At 32.0% G+C, this 22,191-nt stretch overlaps 1 pseudogene; it reads left to right on the top strand.

The window, feature by feature from the left end:
* LOC109084562 overlaps positions 1–22,191 on the top strand; it is a 69,774-nt pseudogene that overhangs the window by 4,306 nt on the left and 43,277 nt on the right.

Here is a 22,191-nt window from a genome sequence, read left to right as displayed (position 1 = left end):
TTATGTACAATGCCTGCATGCTATTGGTCAATCCTGCTCAAAGTAAAGACTGAAAAGATTTTATGAATTTAATTTGAAATTATGAATTTATGATAAATTTAACATTGACTTTAATGGTATGAGATGACTGGATGCTTTCAGCTGATTTCTTTTTGAACTTTTGCCAATTGAATTGCAGTAGTCAAACTATATCAAATATAGTGAATTAAGCTACAGATTCGATCATAATGCACATTGTTATCAGAAGATCTGAGAAAAGTTTCTCTGTGTGGTATATTGGCAAACAAGTGAATGAATCTTCCTCAAAAGAGACAAAAACAGCAACTCCCTTCAATATCTGACTTATGTTATAATTACGTCCATAAGCTTTTTGTGAAATTTGGAGTAACTCAGTAATCTGTTGTTTGGCCGCTTCATATTTAAGGAGAGAAATATGTTTTGATTTTCAAGGGTGTAGAGTTTAGTAAAGACACTACCAATATCAGCCACTGCTAAATTGCCCCTAGCAATAATTTTAATCAAACAATTAAATGTGTGTTGTCTGCCATTATGTGCCCACCAATGCCAAAATCAAACCTACACCACTGCTCCGGGTGTGTGTTCACGGTGTGTGTGTGTTCACTGCTGTGTGTGTGCACTTTGGATGGGTTAAATGCAGTGCACAAATTCTGAGTATGGGTCACCATACTTGGCTGTATGTCACGTCACTTTCAGTTTCACTTTCACTTGATATTAAAAACATAGAAAGATGATAAAGATTTCTCCCCTTTTCCACTTATTCCCCCACAGAACGGCTTACTACACTGCATACAGACAGGTGTATCGACAGGAACACCAGACGGTTTACAAGTGCTGCCCAGGATGGTCACAGCTCAACGGGGAGGCTGGATGCCTGTATCGTAAGTCTTCTTTAAATGACATGTGATGTAAAATCACAGTATGTACTGAAAATTACACAAATGCCCTTGTATTACGCATGTGTCTGTGAGGTTTGATGACAGAAATCTGTATTTATGATCATTTTGAGGCCTTTTTTGACAGTAAATTCCTAATTATGGAGTTGGTCATAGTTATTCAGAGTTTTATGCCTCAGGTAATTCATTTTACTGTGATGTAAATGTGTCTAGATTATAGATTAGAGGGTTCTTAAACTTTAACATGAAGGTCCATATATTTTTTACATTTATTTTTGCAACTGTTAAACCATGAAAAGGAACTAGTCACACATGTATCATAAAATATATTGTATGCGCTCCAAAAAGATAACCAGTCTGTTCTAAGGTGCGTAAATCAAGAAAAATTTGATCAACCAGAAAACCAAAAATGTCCGCACACTGAAAGCTGATAATTAGACCAAGGCGAGGGTCTATTACGAAAATTACTTTATTTTAACATCTACAGGGTGACAAAGGTGCAAAAAAGTGAAGTGTCTTAAAAACGGACCAAAGAGCAGACGTTTGAGCTCATTCTTTCTTCAGTGCTCAAAGCATGAGCTCAAACGTCTGCTCTTTGGTCTGTTTTTTAGCACTTTTGTCACTAGTCACACATTCTATTGTTCCCTTTTAAATTGTTAACTAAAGCACCATGGAATTAGGAAATTAGTGTCGAGATTTGCTCTAATCCTCTTGCGTGTGGATTCTGTATAGTTTTCTGGATTAGACTAAATTTAATGCAGGAAATCAGCATATTAGAATGATATCTGAAGATCATGTGACACTGAAGACTGGAGTAATGATGCTGGAAATTCAGCTCTGATCACAGAAATAAATTACCTTTTGAAATATATATTTAAATTGAAAATAGTTATTTTAAAGTGCAAAAATATTTTATTGTTTTTACTGTATTTTTGATTAAATAAATGTAGCCTTGGTGAGCAGAAGAGACTTATTTCAAAAATATGTAAAAAATCTTACTACCCCAGCAGTAGTGTTATATGTCTATGGGATTTTTGCCCTTTTTATTGCATGCTATAGGTTAAAATAAGACAGCATTAGTTTTGAACAACAATAGCACACCTCTCCTAAAGACACACCATATTTTAATACCATCAACTGGTTGGTGGTTTAGTTTAAATGATTCTAATAGTCATGCTTGCCCCAGCAACAAAGCCCCGATCTCACTTTGTCTGAATTTGTTTTATTTTCTGAAGCCAAAGGCCCTGGTCAGTAATTAGATTTCAGCAGCTCATCCCGTCTGCTGTCTGGTCTGGGTGGGGTCTCTTCATTTCATTGTTCTGGTAACAAGGGAGCTCCTCTGATTGTTTGGCAGTGAGAGACTCTGGTTTGTCTTTTCAGAGGAGTTTAGCTGTTTCTAAATGGACCAGATGGGAATCTTTGATATGATTTTATAGGACTGTCGTAGTCTGCATACTTCCACAAGTACCCCTGACGAAGAGTAGCCTAACTGTGGACCCTTATCAGGCCCTGATATACTCACAGAAAGAAGTTTGAAGTACCTGAAAGGTGGTACGCTGGGGCGTTCAGTCCATTTAAACTGTCAGTTCTCTCAAATGGCCTTGGACTGGCCAATTAATATTAACATGACTATAAATGCCCTTTTCATTTGAGGTGCAACACAAAGCTTACATAATGTCGGTAATACGTCTGTAAATTATTCGCCAAATGATGGTAATTTTCTGCAGATCTGTTCCAGTTATGAAGGGATTCAGGTGAGTGGACAGAGGCTTTGCATAAAATTTACTTTTTTATAAAATTTACAGAAACTACCAGTAGGAGTGGCAATTTTATATTAGCTTAATAAAATATGTATATAAATATTATACATTATATTTATGATATTTAGCTTAATAAAATATTAAACAATTTATATAAATATTATACATTATTTATGACAATATTTAATTAAAATATTAAGTTATTTAAAATAATAAAAATCCTTAGAAGTTTCAATAAGTGAATGTTCTTCAGGGTTTACACTTTTTTTTACCGATAAATTTACAAAAACTGCCTGTTGGAGTGTCAGTTTAAATTAGCTTAATGAAATATTTAAATATATGTAAAATAATATATACAATAATAAGTTTATATTTATATTAAGATATTTCTAACAAAACTGCTTATTTTCAAACTTTTTCATTTATAGAATCTACAGTATGAGCTGCAATTTTAGTTATTTTAATTAAATATATATTTACATAATTATTTAATATTTAATTAAAACATTTATAAATCATTTAAATTATTAAATTACATAATTCCAGAAGTTTCAATAACTGAATGTTCTTCAGGGTTTACACTTTCTTTTACCAATGAATTTAGAGAAATTATTCTAGGAGCGGCAATATAAATTAGCTTAATAAAATATTTTAATGCAAATATTATAACTTATATGAAGACAATGTTTAATTAAGATAATTATAAATAATTAAAATACTTAATTCCAGACGTTTCAATAACAGAATGTTATTCAGGGTTTATACTTCAAGATTTGCAATCACAGGTGTTTATCAAATGAAGCGAACTTTTCCAGAAAGTTAACTTTTTTTCAAACTCCAGATGAACTTTGTTTGGGCCTAATTTCTTTTTGTAAATGAGGTCATAGTGCTTCTAGTGAGAGTAGACGCCATGTTTAATTTGACATGCATTTATATATGGCTGTGGGAGGAAGAAATACAGTCCGTTTAATAGCTTGTACTGCCTAAAATCCTTAGTTAGAATTTTGTGCATGACGTATTTTGAATGTTTTATGTTGTTGACTTGTTGTTCCTGGTGTTCATTGTCAGATCAAACCTGGCATCTATCGTGACTAAGCTCCATTGGGTCTGTTGTTCTCTTTTGGATGAAGGGACTCTATGGTTCCCAGAAGTGGTTTTGAGACTCAGGATCACATTCGGTCAAAACAGTTCCTTGCACCCAAAGCCCTTAAACTAAATTCTTCTGTCAAATCAAGTTAATCAAGTTAACATCCACGGATCGTTTTTATCCTGGACTTGTGGCGGCTCCAGTGCTCTCATGCCAGAATGACTGACAGTTGCATAACAGTTTATCCCACAAGTTGTGATTTTCTCTGAGGTCTCATTACTAGAGCCAACACAATCCTCAAAGACCCCTTTGTCTGTCCGAGAAGATGAAACTGCTTATTATACCTGTACGATTTAGGCCTCGTCCTTGATCCAGCTTTGATTTGTTTTTAAACACACTCCGCATGCATTCCTGTACACCACTTAATGTCTTTTCCCTGTTCTGCGTCAGTATCTGTTGTCTTTAAACCACGTGCTCAGCTTTTATCTCTGCAACTTGAGACCTGGAAGCACTTTACGAAGTGGGACAAACTAATCACTCCTTTTTCTGAGCCACTGAACATGGACAAAACACGGGTTGATGCTCCCACCAGAAATCCCCCGACTGACTGGCACACGTACAGAAAGTCTGTCTTCCCAACCTTTTTGTTCGGCGTGATTCACTGGCCAGCTGGGATGGACAGTCCACAGGTTGTTAGATTTGGTGTTGCAGTAAAGGCAGTTTGGGTCTTGCTGAGGAGTCAAAAGCTCGTCTCTGAGGTGTTGCCGTCATTCAGTGACGAAGGAAGGGTGCAGTGATGGCTTTTCTTTGCTTTGCCCTTAAATGCTAATTAGTGTAATGTATCGATTCTCAACCTTTTTGTCTCTGAGGACCTCCAGCATCCAAGACAGTATTTGAAGACCTTGAATATATTTCTCATGAAAATGCTTATTTTAAAACTTTTTACAATTAGAAGCTGCAATTTAAATAATTTCAATGTGCTATTTATATATTAATATAAATATTTTAAATGATATTTAATGGTCATTTTTATTTAAAATAATTATAAATAATTAAAATAATTGCATTCCATAATTCAAGAAATTTTAATAACTGACTGTTCTTCAAGGGTTTACACTTTCTATTACCAATGAATTTAGAGACATTGCTGTAAGAGTGGCAATTTAAATAGGCTTAATTAAATATTTTGCTATTTATAATATTATTATACATTAAATTGATATGTATTTTAAATAATAAAAACAGATGATAAAATAATTATGAATAATTCAAATAATCAAATTCTGTAAATTGTTTCAGTAACTCGATGTTCTTCAGGGTTTATTTATTTATTTATTTTACAAACTGAATTTACAAAAAATTTTATATACATATTATATTATATTATATACATATTATAAATAATATTTATAACAATATACAATATTAAAATAATTCAATACAACAATAATAATAATAATAAATAAATATAAAAATTAAAATAATTAAATTCTGTAATTTAAATTTTTTATTACCAATGAATTTACAACTTTTTTAGTCGTTATTGATAACTTGTATTTTAAATTTTTTTTTAACTCACAAATAGCAGTTTCTACCTGATAAAACAGAGCTTCACATAGCTAGAAAAAAATGTGTATTAACTGTAGAAATGTTTACGGTTGTATTAATTTCCAGGTTTAGAAATCACACTTTTAAAATTCCTTCATATATCCAGGTTTTCCAACATGTGAGAAACGTGTCATTGAAAAAAAAAAAAAATAGCAGTTGTTAAGGGAACTAAAAAAAATAAGAAATACGACATCAGTTTAAATCTTGATTATTATTATTTTTTTGACTGTTGTAGCTTGTTTTAAAGCCTTTTTAGTTTTATTTAAAATCATTTAAGACATCGTGCCCCCTAGTGGATCTAATGGACACTTTTGGGCCCAGATTTTACATTTTGGCAACACAGCACAGTGTCAGAAATGTTTACTGTGCAAAAGTAAATAAAATGTCTTTACACTGAAATTTCTTAATATGACCATAAACTGCACAGACACAACAGTATGCAAAATGATTAACATGATATTGGCTGAGTAGGAAAATTAACAGTTTAGCGTAACGTAAACAGCAGCAAATGCCTTATTTTCAGTATTTATAGTTTGAGGGTCTGGTTTCAAAATGTCAATTGAATTTTGATAGTTTCATGCAATTGGGAGACGATAATTCACTGCATAAAGCAAATTGTAGATGACATGCAAACTGTATTGTTTATTCTTGTTACAAGTGAACATTTATTTAAAATAATCTGCATAGTTTTTTCTTGTTTCTCAAGGATGAGTGCATGTCACACAATCTGCCCATGTCGGCACCTGATTAATCTGATTAAACTTCTACCAAGTGATGATGAATTTGTGGCAAAATACTGTAGTGTTTGATTTAACACATGACCTTTGACAACAACAACAAAACAGGGATTATTTAGACTTTTAAAAGTTAAGGGAATAGTTCACCCTAAAATAAAAATTAGCTGAAAATGTCCTCAACCTCAGGCTGTTTAGGATGCGGATGAGTTTGTTTCTTCATCAGATTTGGAGAAATGTAGCATTGCATCACTCGCTCAGAAATGGATGCTCTGCAGTGAATGGGTGCCGTCAGAATGAGAGTCCAAACAGCTGATAAAAACATCAAAATAATCCACACCACTCCAGTCCATCAGTTAATGTCTTGTGAAGAGAAAATCTGCATTTTTGTAAAAACAAATCCATCATCAAGACGTTTAAACTTCAGACTGTCACTTCTGACCAAATTAGTCCATAATCCATAATAACACTTCCTCCAGTGAAAAAGTCCATCTCCTGTTGTCTCTCACATAAAAGTCCACTTGTTTAGAACCATTTTGGTCTGTTTGTGCTTGTGAACAGTGCTTGATCTGTGCAGATTTCTCTTCTGATTCACTAGAGAAAGCAATATTATTTTGTGCTCGTATTTTAGCCGAAAGCAGAGGTTTGAAGTTAAAAACGTCTTAATGATAGATTGTTTCTATCATTTTTTTTATTATTATCATTTTGCATTTGCATTGCAACTCACTAGAAACTTCTTCAGAAAGGTCTTTTTTTTGTCTTGTGGTTCATTTCTTTTTGAGAATTGCTCTGGTTTAATTTGGTAAGGCTTGTGAGTGGGACAACACACTAAATCTGCTTCTCATTCTAGTCTAAGTGTCTGCAAAACTTAATCTTGAAGTTAATTGGGGTCTTTTGGGGTACATGAAGTGCACGCTGTTTACTTCTTTGTTTCTCAAGTGTAGCATTTGACTTGATGACTTTTGATTGTTTTTGTAGAAGTGCACTCAGTGCTCGAAGCGAGCTTTAGTGAGACTTCCTTCCCTTTTAACTAAATGTGCACTTGGGAGCAGAAATGACCAGTTATTTTGATTGATGCTGACAAGGTGATTTGAAACACAACCGACCACAAATAGTGGCAATAGTGAGTGAATGGAAGCTGGTCTTTGTTGCCATTGCCAGAGATGGAAATGTCCTGAACGAGGACCAAGAATGTGCCTAACAACTGTCCTGGGTGGTCTTTCCACATGACCAACAGTGCCAGTTGTTACAAAACCAGTTAATAGTCCATCCCAGAGGTAGAAATGCTGTTCTGTGACCTATTATTTCAGGTCTGCTTATGTTTTGAAAGAGAATTTGTCCTTGAATTGGCACAATTTCATCATTTAAGGTGAGTGAATCCTCGTGGTTTCCATTTATCAGACTTGAGTTGAAGGTATTCCAGGGTTTATGAAGATTCATATCATGTTTTGTCTTGATGAACATGAGTTTACATTTACATTTATTCTTTTGGCAGACGCTTTTGTCCAAAGAGACTTACAGTTGAGGAATACAACAAGCGATTTATAATAAGATGCCAATAAATATGAGGAGTTTCCTGGGTTCCTGCTGATGGATGTGGTTTTGTTTGTGAAGTAATTATCAAAATTGTCAGCAGTTAAAGTGGTGTGAGGTGGCAGAGGGGGACAAAGGAGAGTATTGAGTGTTTTGAAGAGTTTGCGTGTGTCTGATGAGCTGTTGATCTTGTTGAGGTAGAAGGTAGTTTTTGGCATTGTGAACTTTGGTGGATAGCAGTGACTGATACCTGCTGAGATCAGCTGAATTGTTTGATTTGCATCATTTTCTCACCGCTGCTCCGCTTCAGATATTGTCTGGCACATCTTTCCAGCTCATCTTATGTAATATTGTATTATGTAATATTATGAACTTTGCCAAAGGTTTATTTATATTCAGATATTTCAAAAGGAAATGCTAATGCTCCTGAATGTTTTGATCCTGACTTGTGCTGCCTGCTTTGGGTTCTGTAAAACGCTTTGTCATATTTTTAGATTGCAATCTTTGAGGATTTGATATGCAATGCAATGCATGACAGTTTTCTGTGTAAATTATATGATGAAAATGACTTTGAGTGACTGGTTGACCAGAGTTAAAAGTGCAAAATTATGGTTTTTGATTTTTTTCAAGTAAGACTTTCATATTTTTTACATAATTTTCACATTAACATATGATGTTACACACACGTTAACATATCAAAACATGTTATAGTGGTGCTGTAATGTCACATGCTAACATACTTTTAGGATTTTTTAATGCTTTTATTTATTAATATTTTAATTTTAGTTATATGCTTTTGTCCTAATAAAAAGATTTGACATTTAATTATTTGTTAATAGATTTCTATATAGTTTAATTTCATTTTTATTTCATTTTAGTAATTTTATTACTTCAATATAAAATGTATTTCAGCCCAAGGCAACATTTCAGGTATGTGTTTTCTTCAGGTGTTAACAGGCTAATAGTTCAGCAGAAACAGCTGATGAAACCGCATGTTCTTATGTCAGCTTGCAGGTGTAAAGACGTGTGAACAGCATCTCTGTGTTTCTGTGTCTCCTACAGCTGTGTGCAGGTATGGCGTGTGCTTTAATGGAGGTCAGTGTCGAGAAGGTTCAGCTCAACTCTGCCTCTGTCCGGCCGGATTCAGTGGTCCCAGCTGCCAGTACGGTAAGTCCAAACAAATTAAACACTTTCCACAATTAGTTTCCCTTTTGCTGTATCTGGAACAAAGTTTTTGAATCTTATGAATGTTTGAGAAAAAACTTCTATTAAATGGGGTTAGCTGATATTAATAAAAACAAGCTGATTAGAAAGCTCTCATTTTAAAAAAGAAAAGGCCATATTCTTACAAAGTCCTTTTTTTGGTTTATCAATATAATAATAAAAAAAAAAACCCTTATAATATTTTATTTATTGCATAAGTAGCTGACCAGGTTTACATTTCACATTTTTGTTGAAAAGATGCAGTTGTTAGAAGAATTAACTGTTATATATTAAGAATATAATAAAGTAAATAACTTTAAATTTCTTTACTTTTGTGCGTGCTGGCTTTATTTATTTATTTATTTATTTATACTACTAATAATGTATGTATTGTATTAAAATTATACCGCACTATTTATTGCATAATATTTTTTATTAATAAAAAATACTGTATTATTAATAATAATAGTAACAACAGACTACTATTTATTTTATTTAATGCAATTAATTCAACTTTATTTGTATTTTTAATTTTCTTTAATTTATTTTTATTTAAATGAAATCTAATTAGCTGACCAGGTTTACATTTCACTTCAAAATGAATCTGTATCGTGTTTTTTTTTTCTTTTTTTTTTCTGAGCTGTCCACAAGAAAATCTCAGTGAAAATTCTGCAATTACCAGAATTTTTAATATGCAACAGATATACATTTCCATGCAGAAGTGATACAGGTCTGTAAATGAGACTGGACAAGATTAAGCAACGATTAGCTGATAGATGATCATGTGCCTGTATAAGGAGGAGCTGGGGATGGAGGAGGGTAAGTGCATGTCTGTGCAGCAGACTAAGTCAAGTGTGAGTACAGATGAACTTATATATTTTATTTAATTGTAGTGGGAGGAGTTACAACCAGCTGTCATCCGATGCTGGCTGTCACGCTGTGGTCTGCCTGAACTACACTTGAGCTCCATTCATCACTCAAACTACATTTCTAATCATTTTGAAAGCATTTCCATTTGAATAAATGCATGTTTCCCCCACAAGGTATTTTCTCTGGCTGTCTGAGTCTCTATGTATTGAAAGCCAAGAATTTTATCTGTAACGGCAGTCATAGCCAGTGAGAGAGGATGCTAATAATGGAGGATGTTGTTTTTCGGTGATAATCTACACACGACAGGAAATTCTTCACAAATCTTGCCCCACATTTTTAGTTACTGTAGTCTCCTCTTTGTCCAGGAGAGTGATAACAGACGCTGTTTGTGTTGCAGTGTTAAAGGCAGATTCAATTAATTACACAGCTTTCAGCAACATTATGGACGTCTAAGATGTTGCTTGCATATTCGTTTCCAGAGACTCTGGATGCATCTGAAGTAGCTTTAATTAGCGTGACCTGATGGCTTTCGCCTGTTTTGAGTTTCAGTCTGTTTGTCGTATCTTCAAGACAGAGAGTCAGATGTGAGCAGCTGGTAACCATTGGTCATTTACTGTGGACAGTTCCTGATGTGTGTGTGTCGTTAAGGGTAATGCTGATTGATTCGGTCGGCATGAACAAACACATATGAAAACATCAACAGCCACAGTCTTTTATTCACTTTCATGCACGCATGTTTATTTTTTTATTTATTCTTGCTGTTGTTGTATAATAATAATGCATGACATGTTAATGTATAAAAATTATAAAACGCTGTTGTAAAATATTTTTATATATTACATTTCATGCATTATTATTACTATTATTATTATTATTATTATTATTATTCCCTTTCCTGCATATTTATTGATTGATTGATTCTTGCTGTTGTGTAATAATAATGCATGAAAGATATGTTATTGAATAGCATTATACTACACAATATACTGATTTATATTTTTTTATATCTAATTCATGAGTTATTCTTGTTATTATTGTTATTGCTATTATTATTATTATTATTATTATTATTATTAAGGACAGAATAACCAACATATCACTCTTAAAAATAAACATAATTTTTTGGCACTGATTGATTCCAGGAAGAAGCTTTAACATTCATATCCTTTCCATCCACAAAAGGTTCAAAAGGTTCTTTAGATTATTCAAATTCTTCACACAGCCATAGACATCTGTGCAAGCCTCTGAGAAACCTCTGAATTCTTCTGCACTTTCTGTGCACTTCAAATGGCACTCAGAACTGCAGCCTTGTGGATGAAAGTCTCTGTGAGTTTATGAAGGAAAATCATTCAGTGATTCTTGAAATCCACAGCTGCCAGATGATTTTTGTCAGTTCTAGTCTTGTTTGCTGATTCCATTCCATGAGAGCGACCCATGATGCCTCTGATGAAGCAGGTGATGCTGTTTGACATGTCGTGCTTTCAGCACAAAATGAATTTCAGCAGTGAGAACAAAGGCTCTGTTTGAGATTCATGTTCCCCTGTGGCGAGTATTGCTGTATTCTCTGTTTCCCCTGTCATCACCAGATGAGTAAAACCCCACCAGAGAGGCTAATGTGTGTTGTATTAGTCTCTTTTTAGAGCTACTGAACTTGGCACATGCAAAGTTAACTATTTAAAACATGTCAGAATGATTTTGCAGTAGTGCATATGGAAAGCATGCAGTTTGTGCATTTATATTTTACTAGAATCGATAACCAGACGGCCCTCATAAACAACAATAAGCATGCATATACAGATCCAAGATTTTGTGAAAATCATCAATGCACATGATCGCACAGCTGCATGCATGATGCACCGTCATGGTTGCATGTTCATTATATTCCTGTTCAGCGTTTAATGGTCCATACTGACAGGTCTCTTTCATTTTGGAATAATTGTGGCTCTTTCATTTGATTAAAAACAAGGATCTCTGGGCTGTGAGCTCATGTCTTGGCGCAGTCTGAGGTCAGAGCGTGCCAAACTTAGAGACATCTCATGGGTTACTGCTGTTGTGACTGGACACAGTTATCAAACCTGATTCTTGAGGAAATGCCAGGTGTGGTCGAAATCTGTCTGTTGTCAAAAACATATGATACTGTGGTATAAAGTTTATAGAGCAGTCACACAGCATTTCAGCTTGTTGTTGTATGTGCATTTGTGTGTATACAGTATATATATCTATGACATACATTTAGAATTATAATTATAATAATATATGTGTACTGAATGTGTATAAAATAATAATAATTATTAAATTATTCTTTTAATTCATACAGACAAAAATATAAATATAATGAAATATAATTAACATGGTTATAAAATTATTACTTTTTTAAAATTAATGATTATAATTATTAAAACAATCATTTTATCAATTTAAAAAAACATTTTATCAGTTAGCGTGTACTAGCAATTTGTATTATAAGATTTAATAAATTAATTTAATTAATATATGCATATTAATATATACATATAATAAGTTGTCATTATTATAAAACATTATTAGATCGTTATTCTAAAATATGATGGATTCTATATACAAATAGGTTAAATACATGCAAATAGTTTGTAAATTATTGTATATTATTGTTGTTATTACAACAACAGTATTCCAATACCAAATAATACATATACCCGACATATTCCATAGAGAGCATATTTGATACTTTAGCTGGTTTTGTACTGTAAAACTTGCTTAGTGTAATTTGTATTATATGTATATTGTACTACTTACTCTATTAATTAATATATTCATGTGAAATATATACATTTTATGAAATGTGATTATTATATTAAATTATTAAATTAATTAAAAGTATATAAATGTCATATACATTAACTATAAATGTAATTTTATCAAATTATTAGTTTATTAATTAAAATTATAATTTCATATAATGCAATTAATAATAATGTACATTTATAAGAATAACAAATTATTATTAATATTATTACTATGATGACAACAAGATACCATGAGACATATTCCATGAGACTACTGTACTTGGTATCATTATACTTTAGCTGGTGTGTATATATATATGAGTTCATGCTTTATTTCCTCCATAGAGAAGGAGGCTGTGTTTGAGAGGTCAGAGGGCCAGGTTCAGAGTCTGTGTGCTGCAGGGCGTCTGTGGCTCTCCTCAGAGGTTTCAGGCTGAATGTTGTGCTGTTGAACCTGTGCTGTTGATGCTAATAGAGGAGGATGTCTAGAGCTGTTGCTGGTGTGTCAGTTTCACAGCAGGTCATGCAAGTCATCAAATGGTCATGTGACCACTGACCTGAGCTATAAATACAGAGCCGTCAGTGAGCTTTCAGCCTCTGCAGGACACCAGTTAATACTGACTCCTATAGTGAGCTATAGAGTCCTCATTATTAGGCCTGTTTAGCCACATTTTAGGGCAGCATCACATGCACAAGGCAGTCCCAGAATACAGTGTGGCTGAGAAAGGCAAATGGATTTGAGCAAAATGTTAATTATAAATATTCTCTACAGGGTCAGTAATTTTTTTTTCTTTAAAAGGCTGCATCTATTTGATTGAACATATAGTCATAACAGTAACAATATAGTATTAGTTTGTAATAACTATATATACACTGTATATATAATATATATGTATATATATATATATATATATATATATGTAGGTTGGTTTAAGGGTGGGTTAAGGTGTAAGGGATGGGTCAACAGTGTAATTATTAATGTAATAACAGAAATTAATTACAGATTACATGCAGGTATTTTTAAAATATAAGTACAATGTAAAATTATACCAAATGATTAATTTAAATGTACATAGTAGTTAAATGTACATAAGTAGTTATAAAGTGGGACCCATTTTATTATCAGGGTTGTTTTTGAAGTTACATGTCAGTTAGTTGTATGTGGTTTGAAAACAGGGGGGCCTGGAAAACTAATTAAATCCTAAAAAGTGAGAAAAAGAAAGAAAAGTGTTTAGTCTTGTCTTTAGGATCAGAGAAGGTTTTTCTAAGCTCTGTCTTCTAGTTGGCGTGTGTTTCCTGATGGAATCCAAACTTTGGCTGTTGTAAGTAGAAATAAGCTACTTGCTTATGGAGACCGGATTAGACAAGGAAACCCCAGGGACTCAATGGAAACGTGTTTATCAAGAACTTAGCACACAGTACAGGCAAGAAAATATGCTGGAATGATAAATATTCCTCAGTAGTTTCTCGGAATGTGTCGGTGACGACAGCTTGTTTGTGGAAAAGAAGCTAAACCATTTGAGAAGAGAGTTGATATGCAGGACTCGTGTGTGGAGGAGTCATTCGGTTATCTGAGGTAATGATTGCAAACAGGTCTTGGATTCACAGAGGGGAACGTTTATGAATGATAAAGCTGGCATGTATTGTGTCATGATGCTAAAAATATGAAGGAATCATAAAGCTAAACAAATGAAATCACTAAAATATATAAATAAAAAAAACCTCAAACTTAGTTTATTCAGCAACATTTTTTATTCTATTTTAGTTTAATTTGATGAAAAAAAAAACTAGAACTGAAATATAAAAAAAAAACTATATACAAAACCCTAAAAACTAATAAAAATGACAAACACATACAAAATTACTAAAACTAAAATGAAAACAAAAAATATACCAAAAAAAAAAATATTACAAACTATAATAGTATCTCAGTTATATTTAAATATGACTAGTTCATGGGCTTTTTAGTGTTTAATTGAGCTCTGATTATGTTTTCTATTTTTCTATCAGAAATTTGAAATAAAATAGTTATAAAACTTTTATTATAAACATTAAATTTTAAACTGTAATTTTATATTTGTTTGCATATATTAATATTATACTGTATAGTGAATTTACGGTAAAAGCCGGACAAATGGAGATGGACTAAGTAAATTCCTCTATAAAAAATGAGCAGAATGAATGTCTGGGTAAAATCTGATGTTATGTAAATTAACACATTTCATTTCATGCAACAGTTAAGAATGGTTTTACAGATTATTTGAACAATCATGTATGCATTCTTCTCTCGTTTCATGAATGAAGCCTTTTGTCTCTCTGAATCTTTTTTTGAATTGGTTCATTTTGACACTGAATCTTTTTTTTTACTTCATTTATACAGTCTAAATGAACCAGTTGATAAAAAACAAAAAAAAAAAACACGGACTTCTTATATGCTACATATGACAAAGGTGGCATTTTATGAGAGCAAAGCTGCAAGCACAGTAGAAATGTAAATTGAAAATTTGCTCAAACTTTACCCTCATGCATTTTTGGAGAAATTTAACATTACATCACCAATGGATCCTCTGCAGTGAATGGGTGCCGTCAGAATGAGAGTCCAAACAGCTGATAAAAACATCACAATAATCCACACCACTCCAGTCCATCAGTTAATGTCTTGTGAAATGAAAAGCTGTGTGTTTGTAAGAAACAAATCCATCAAGATGTTTTAACTTTAAATTCTTGCTTCTAGCAATAATATGAGTCCATAATACACTTCCTCCAGTGAAAAAGTCCATCTCCTGTTCTCCTTTTGCATCAAAATCCACCAATATATTTAAGAAACGTTTTTGACTGTTTTTAATTGTAAACGGTGCTTCATCTGCACAGATTTCTCTTCTGATTCAGACCAGATTATATTATATCGGAAGAAAGCAATATTATGTATAGAGTACTCATATTTTAAAAGGAAGCAATGGTTTGAAGATAAAAACATCTTGATGTATTTGTTTCTTACAAACAGATTTTCACTTCTGAAGATGTTAACTGATGGACTGGAGTGGTGTGGATTACTTGTGGATTATTGTGATGTTTTTATCAGCTGTTTGGACTCTCATTCTGACGGCACCCATTCAAAATCCATTAGTGAGAAAGTGATAGAATCCTACATTTCTCCAAAACTGATCCAGAAACAATCTTGGATGCCCTGACTAATTTTTTAGTTTAGTTTAGTTTATTTATTTTTTTCAAATATTTGTATTTGTAATTTTGTATGAAGTTTTACTGCTTTTATTAGTAACTTTACAGTTCCACTTCCTGAAATTCTGAATGTCTGTGTAGGAATGACACAGTTTGGCCTCTCTGACCTGACTCCAGTGAGAACATGCTGTTCACCTTCATGGTTCATTAGGTTGTCTTAAGGCTATTGAAGTGGACATAAATAATATCTATAGCCCCAGTGAATTGCTCAGCTAATTCTTCCTTTCACATCCTGTGTGCTAAGCTTTATATGAATTCTTTAATGGGTCATTAGCCCGAGCACAGCGGGGCAAACACCTTTGTGCTTACCGAGTTTAACCATGGTCACGTGTCTTGTTATGAAACACTCTTGCAGCTGAAAACGTGTGTGTGACATTGCACTAGTTCCATCTGAGGCAGTTTAATCATGGTGAACAATTCAGCAGATGAGTCTGTGAAATATCACTCTACCAGAGAACATACATGGCTTTGTCTTCTGTTTTGTAGGTTGGTCACAAATTTCCACAGATTTAATAATATTTATTGTTTCTTATTTAGGGAACAAACTACTGAAACATGGGCTCTGTCCCGCTTGTGCCCCACAGCCCTGTCAATGCGCAGAGCCCGATATGAAACAAATATCTGGGGAAATTATAATTAAACATGACTTAGTTACTAAATATCTATAGCTTTCCATGTTGAAGGACTTTGTAGTATTTATATTTGAATATACTTTAAAAGTTTGGATCACATTAAAAGTGTCATTTGTACATTAGTGAATTATTTTGGCAAAAGATCGCAGTCGCTTGCACGTGTTTTGCACATAAGTTGCACACACCCCAAAATGAAAGTGATTTATTGACCATTGAAAGCTTTAATCAATTACATCTCTTATCGACGATTAATCATTAACATTCCTAATACACACACACACAAATCATGCTTGTTGCATTGTACTAGTAGTGCTAAAGCATTGTTCTAAAATCATTACCTGATACCATTTTTGAGTAAATCTGTTTTACATTTTGATGTTCTTCATTGTCGTCTTGACAGTTCATTAGACTCATTCATCTGGCTCTCGCAGTCTCCCTGTTTTATCCCAGTTTTTCCAGTTTTTGTTCTATTTTGCACATGTGTTTGAGCTGTGTATTCCTGAGATCTGGGAATGTTTGAACGCTTCCCTGATTTCTATTCAGCACGTGTAATGGAATGATGTCAGAGAGCATCATTGCAATGGAAAATCCTCCTTTAAACAAGACATTCCCGTCAGATCGGGCACATTGTGTGTTGGAAGGAATTATTCAGTTATTAAAAATTCTGGTAAGTGTTTAGCGTTACCTGACCTGGGATATTCTCCACGGGTGAAACGGCCACAGCGGGACAATAGAGGGTGAGTGTGAATGGGACGCCCCTGATACGACATGCACCTCTGCAGCAGTTTCTCACAGTCTCCCATATGTCTCCATCCTTCCCTTTTTTAACCTTTCTCATTTTTAAACTAACATTTAATGAAAAAAAAAAAAAACTGGGTTACATTTTATTTGTGTCCTTGTTACAGTGTAATTATACATTTAAGTACTGAGTTATATTAATTAAATACATGTACTTACTACTTACTATATGGTTAGGCTTTCGCTTACAGTTACTTGCATGTTTTTGTTGTTGATTATTTTTTATTGTTGTTTTTAGTTTTTTTAGTGTGTGATTGTGACACCTTAATATAAAGTGTTACCAAAAATTGTCATTATCATTTACTCATCCTTATCTCAGTTGAACCCCACATAACTTTTTATTTACAATTTTTAATTTTATGAACATTTTTGGGTTAAACATGAAGTGAAATATGAAGTATTAAGTCAGTAAATATGGTGTGTGTGTGTGTGTGTGTGTGTGTGTGTGTGTGTGTGTGTGTGTGTGTGTATGTGTGTATGAAAAGAAATATAAAGAAAAAAGACATTTTAGGAATTATGTTTATGATTATGCAAAAATCAATTTCCTTATAAATGTAAATACTAAAATATGAAAAAAAAAAAAATTAAAAATTATGTAATTTGTAATTAAGTAAAATTTTATTATAATAATCATAATATATTGAGAATCACTATTTAGAAGAATTGGAATAATAATGGAAAATAAATTATTAATGTATATATGTATGTATACTGTATATGTATAATTTGATGCAGTAAAATTGTTATAAAATTATTATAAAAATAATAATATATTGAGATTCAATATTAAGAATTGGAATTAATAATAAGTGTGTGTGTGTGTGTTTGTGTGTGTGTGTGTGTATATATATATATATATATATGTATGTATGTATGTATGTATGTGTGTGTAAATACATACATAAACACACGTTCACTCTCTTTCTCACTCTCACATCTCCATAAATATGTAATTTATATTCTTATATTATTTCTGCTTGTGTTTTCTTTGTGATAATCAACCCAGATAAGCAGATTTGGTCATTTAAAGGAAAAAAACTTTAAAATAAGAGACCAGTGTGACTCTCTCATTACTGCCACAGTAAACCTGCCTCTGGTTAAACCCACAATCCCTGCTTCCTGTCTGCTTCCTTCCTGTTTTCTTTCCTTATTTTGCTGTTCATAGGCCAGAAGAGAATATATTTTTAGTTTTATAGTTTCCTGGTGCTGAAAATCTCCAGTCAGAATAAGTTTGGACTCCTGCTAGAGCCTGATGCCTTAATCTTCCCCAATTGAGCTGAAATTCCTGCTGCGTTTGACCTGATGAAAGGTCCATCATGGTCACTCTGGCTGCGGATGTCATGTGTGTTTAGACCTGAAGCTGACAGCTGTTTGCTGTGTGTAGCTTCTCAGTTTAAACACAAAATGGCATTCACAACCCATTTTAACTCTGTAATGTGACATTTAATTCAAAGTTGACTTTAATTCTAAAATAATGCCTAAATAGTGATGCCTTTTGGTTAACATGTGGCCTAGATGTGCACTGATAAATCACAATAATACAAGGAAATAACAAAGCTCTGACAGGTATAACCCTATAATAAAAAAAATATTTATGTTACATATAATACAATTTAATATGTATTAATTACCTTCTTTTTAATCATTTATTAATCTTTATATATATATGTGTGTGTGTGTGTGTGTGTGTGTGTGTGTGTATGTATGTGTGTGTGTGTAATTATGTAATATGTAATTCAATTTCATATCTGACTTGCTGGAAATTTTTTAAATTTTAAATATATCAATTATAATAAGTAATACTTAGTCAGTTACATATAAATTAAATTATATAAATTATTTTAATACTTTATAAATTAATGTATAACTGTATTATAAATACATATATTTATATACATTTATAATGTATTATAAATAGATTTACACATTATAATTTATAACAAGTATAAGTAATAATTTGTAAATTACTTATAATATGTCATTTTTAAATTACATTGTACATATAATTTATAAATCAATGTATAAATGTATTATATATAATTTAATGTACTAATTATTATTTTCTTATAATTCTTATAATTCATAAAAAATTATATATATATATATATATATATATATATACACACACACACACACACACACACACACATAACATGTATAGTGTCTAAATAGTAATATAATAATTTTAAAATCAACGTCTAAATGTTTTAGAAATTATATATATAAATTGATATAATTAATTTATATATATATTTATAATATATTCTATAATTTATTCAAAATTATAATAAATAAGAATAATTTATTCTAAATATTTATATTTATTTATTATTAAAAAAGAGCTTAGTCTTTTCAAACAGTCCTTGGTGTAGTACATGAGTAAAATCTCCTATATATATTACTTAATTTACTAATTATTATTTACTTATAATTCTTATTTATTATAATTTTAAATAAATTATAGAATATATTATAAATTATAATAAAATTTGAATATTTATTATAAATTCACATAATAATATTCTTATTATAATTTTAATTAAATTATAGAATATACTATAAATTAAAATAAATTTGAATATTTAATATAGATAATTATCATAAATAAACAGTCATGAGAATTACTAGCGAGACAGAATTGAAGAGTGGGTCACTTTGCACATTCCCTAGTCATAGTTAACTTAACATGATGCTCATACACACATGTACTCATGCAGAAATTAGGTAGTAATTTAAACATTCCTTTCTGAGTCCTCAGATCCCTGCAGGCTCCAACACAACAATCCCAAGTCTGGGGTCAGAGCGTCCATCAGGCCCAAACAGGTAACGCTCAGATACAGAGCGCAGGTTAAAGATCAGCCCTGCAGTGTTTGCCAAACATATTTCTTCTCTTGTTAACACCAGGAGCTTTGTAAACCAGACGGGAATGAGAGCAAATGAAAACAAATCTTTTGTCTGGATGTCAATGTGATTCTGAGAAGTCAGCCCGAGACCATTAGACACCCTGAAAAAGAAATAGAGGGATGTTTGGCGTCTGGTTGAGCTTAGTCTTTTCATACAGTCCTCTGTGTAGTAGATGAGTAAATCTGCTCAGCTTTGCACTCTTTTGTAGTAATTCAGCTTCCAAACACGCTCAGATATGTACTACTGGGGGTCTCAGCATCCATTTGAGACGAGACTGCGGGGAAGTCTCTCTCTCTTTCTCTCTCTCTCTTTCTCTCTCTCACACACACACACACACACACACACACACACACACACACACACACACGTGTATATGCAGTGCCGATTTGACCACACACTAACACACACACATGAATGCACAAAGCCAGATCCAGCGGGCTGACGGGGGTCCAGGAGGTCGTCTAATTAAGTTTGAAAAATGTCAAAGCATCATTAACATAACTGATACAAATTCTGAGTGTCATAATCAAAGTTTCCTTGACCAAAAAACAAGGAAAATTTCAACTGATGATGTTTCAGGAGTCTAAACACCTGTTATAGTTGCTGAAATATGTCCAGCAGTTTTTATAAAAACTCTCAGTCAGTGCTCTGGATTCACTCATTAATGACACAGTTGTGTCATAATTTTTTTTTTAAATAATAATAGACATATATTAATTAATTTTAATAATATATACTTATATTATTACTTATAAAACTTGTTTGAAATAATATATAACTTTAAAATCTATATGGTTTTCAGGGGTCTAAATTGTATAAATATAGATGTATAAATCTATATGTATTGTATAATGTATAAATATATTATTTATTTGTATTTATAAATGCTTCATATATTATATGCATTTATATATTATGTATATATATTATATATTTTTTATGTATTTTGCATTATATATTATATATAATATTATTTACTTATTATATGTATAATATAAACTCATAAACTTATAACATATATCTCCAAATGTGGTTTTCTCAAAAAATTTGATGTCTTATAAATTGTATTAAATGTATTATAATTAATAATAGCATATTATTATAATAACATATCTTAATATTTATTGTGTATATATATATATATATATATATATATATATATATTATATATATATATATATATATATATATATATATATATATATATATATATATATAATCTTGTATGTAAATGTATTTAGAATAAATACATATGTAAATATGAACTAAATTTAAACTAATATAAATTATATGCATTATATATACAAATCTTAAAAATCTACATGAATTATAAATCCTAATAATTATAATTTATTTTAGGGGTCTAAACACCCCTTGTAGTTGCTCAAATGTGGTTTTCTGAAAAAAAAAGTGTGTATCTACATCTCTCTCTCTCTCTCTCTCTCTCTCTCTCTAAATATTAAAACACCCATTTTAGCTGCTCAGATGTGTCCAACATTCATGTGGTTTTCAGCAAAACTCGCAGTCAGCACTCTGGAATTGCTTGATTCTCCGTCTTGTGAACATGCCTTGGGAAGAAGAATTGTGTAAAAACAAAACACAGCTGTTCTAAAAGACAGCTATGTGAGGAATTTGAATGGTTTTTATCTTTCTGAACTGCGTCGTGAGACATTCTCTGGAAAGGTTTTGATTTTGTGTTGAGTTTATAGAATAATCGCTCAGAGATAGTATCTGTATAATCTGTCATTCTTTATATGTACAGACATTGGAGATGCTTTTGCAGGTTTTTTTTGTTTGTTTGTTTTTTGTTTTTTGGTCGAGGACATGAAGATAAATATTTAATACTGGAATTAGATATTGTGCTGGAATCTTTGTCTGAGATGTTTCTCTGAAAAATCCTTTGGAGAAACAAAAATAGAAACAAACAAGACAATACAGTAAGAGTTTAGAGCTGTGAAATGAATGACGAGAGCAGCTCATCTCTTCACTCCTGGAAGAGTTTGATGAGAAATGAGTTCATACTGAAATCTCTGACTTCTGTTTGCAGACTTTGGTACTGCGGCAAATATGCACGCAGTTTGAGAAATTGTTGAGATCTCTTCTGAGGAGACACACTCACATGCATATATATTTTCATTAATTA

The sequence above is a fragment of the Cyprinus carpio genome, chromosome A11 (genome assembly GCF_018340385.1).
Source record: "Cyprinus carpio isolate SPL01 chromosome A11, ASM1834038v1, whole genome shotgun sequence".
In the NCBI taxonomy this organism is placed as follows: domain Eukaryota; kingdom Metazoa; phylum Chordata; class Actinopteri; order Cypriniformes; family Cyprinidae; genus Cyprinus; species Cyprinus carpio.
This window is presented reverse-complemented; position numbering and strand designations above follow the sequence as displayed.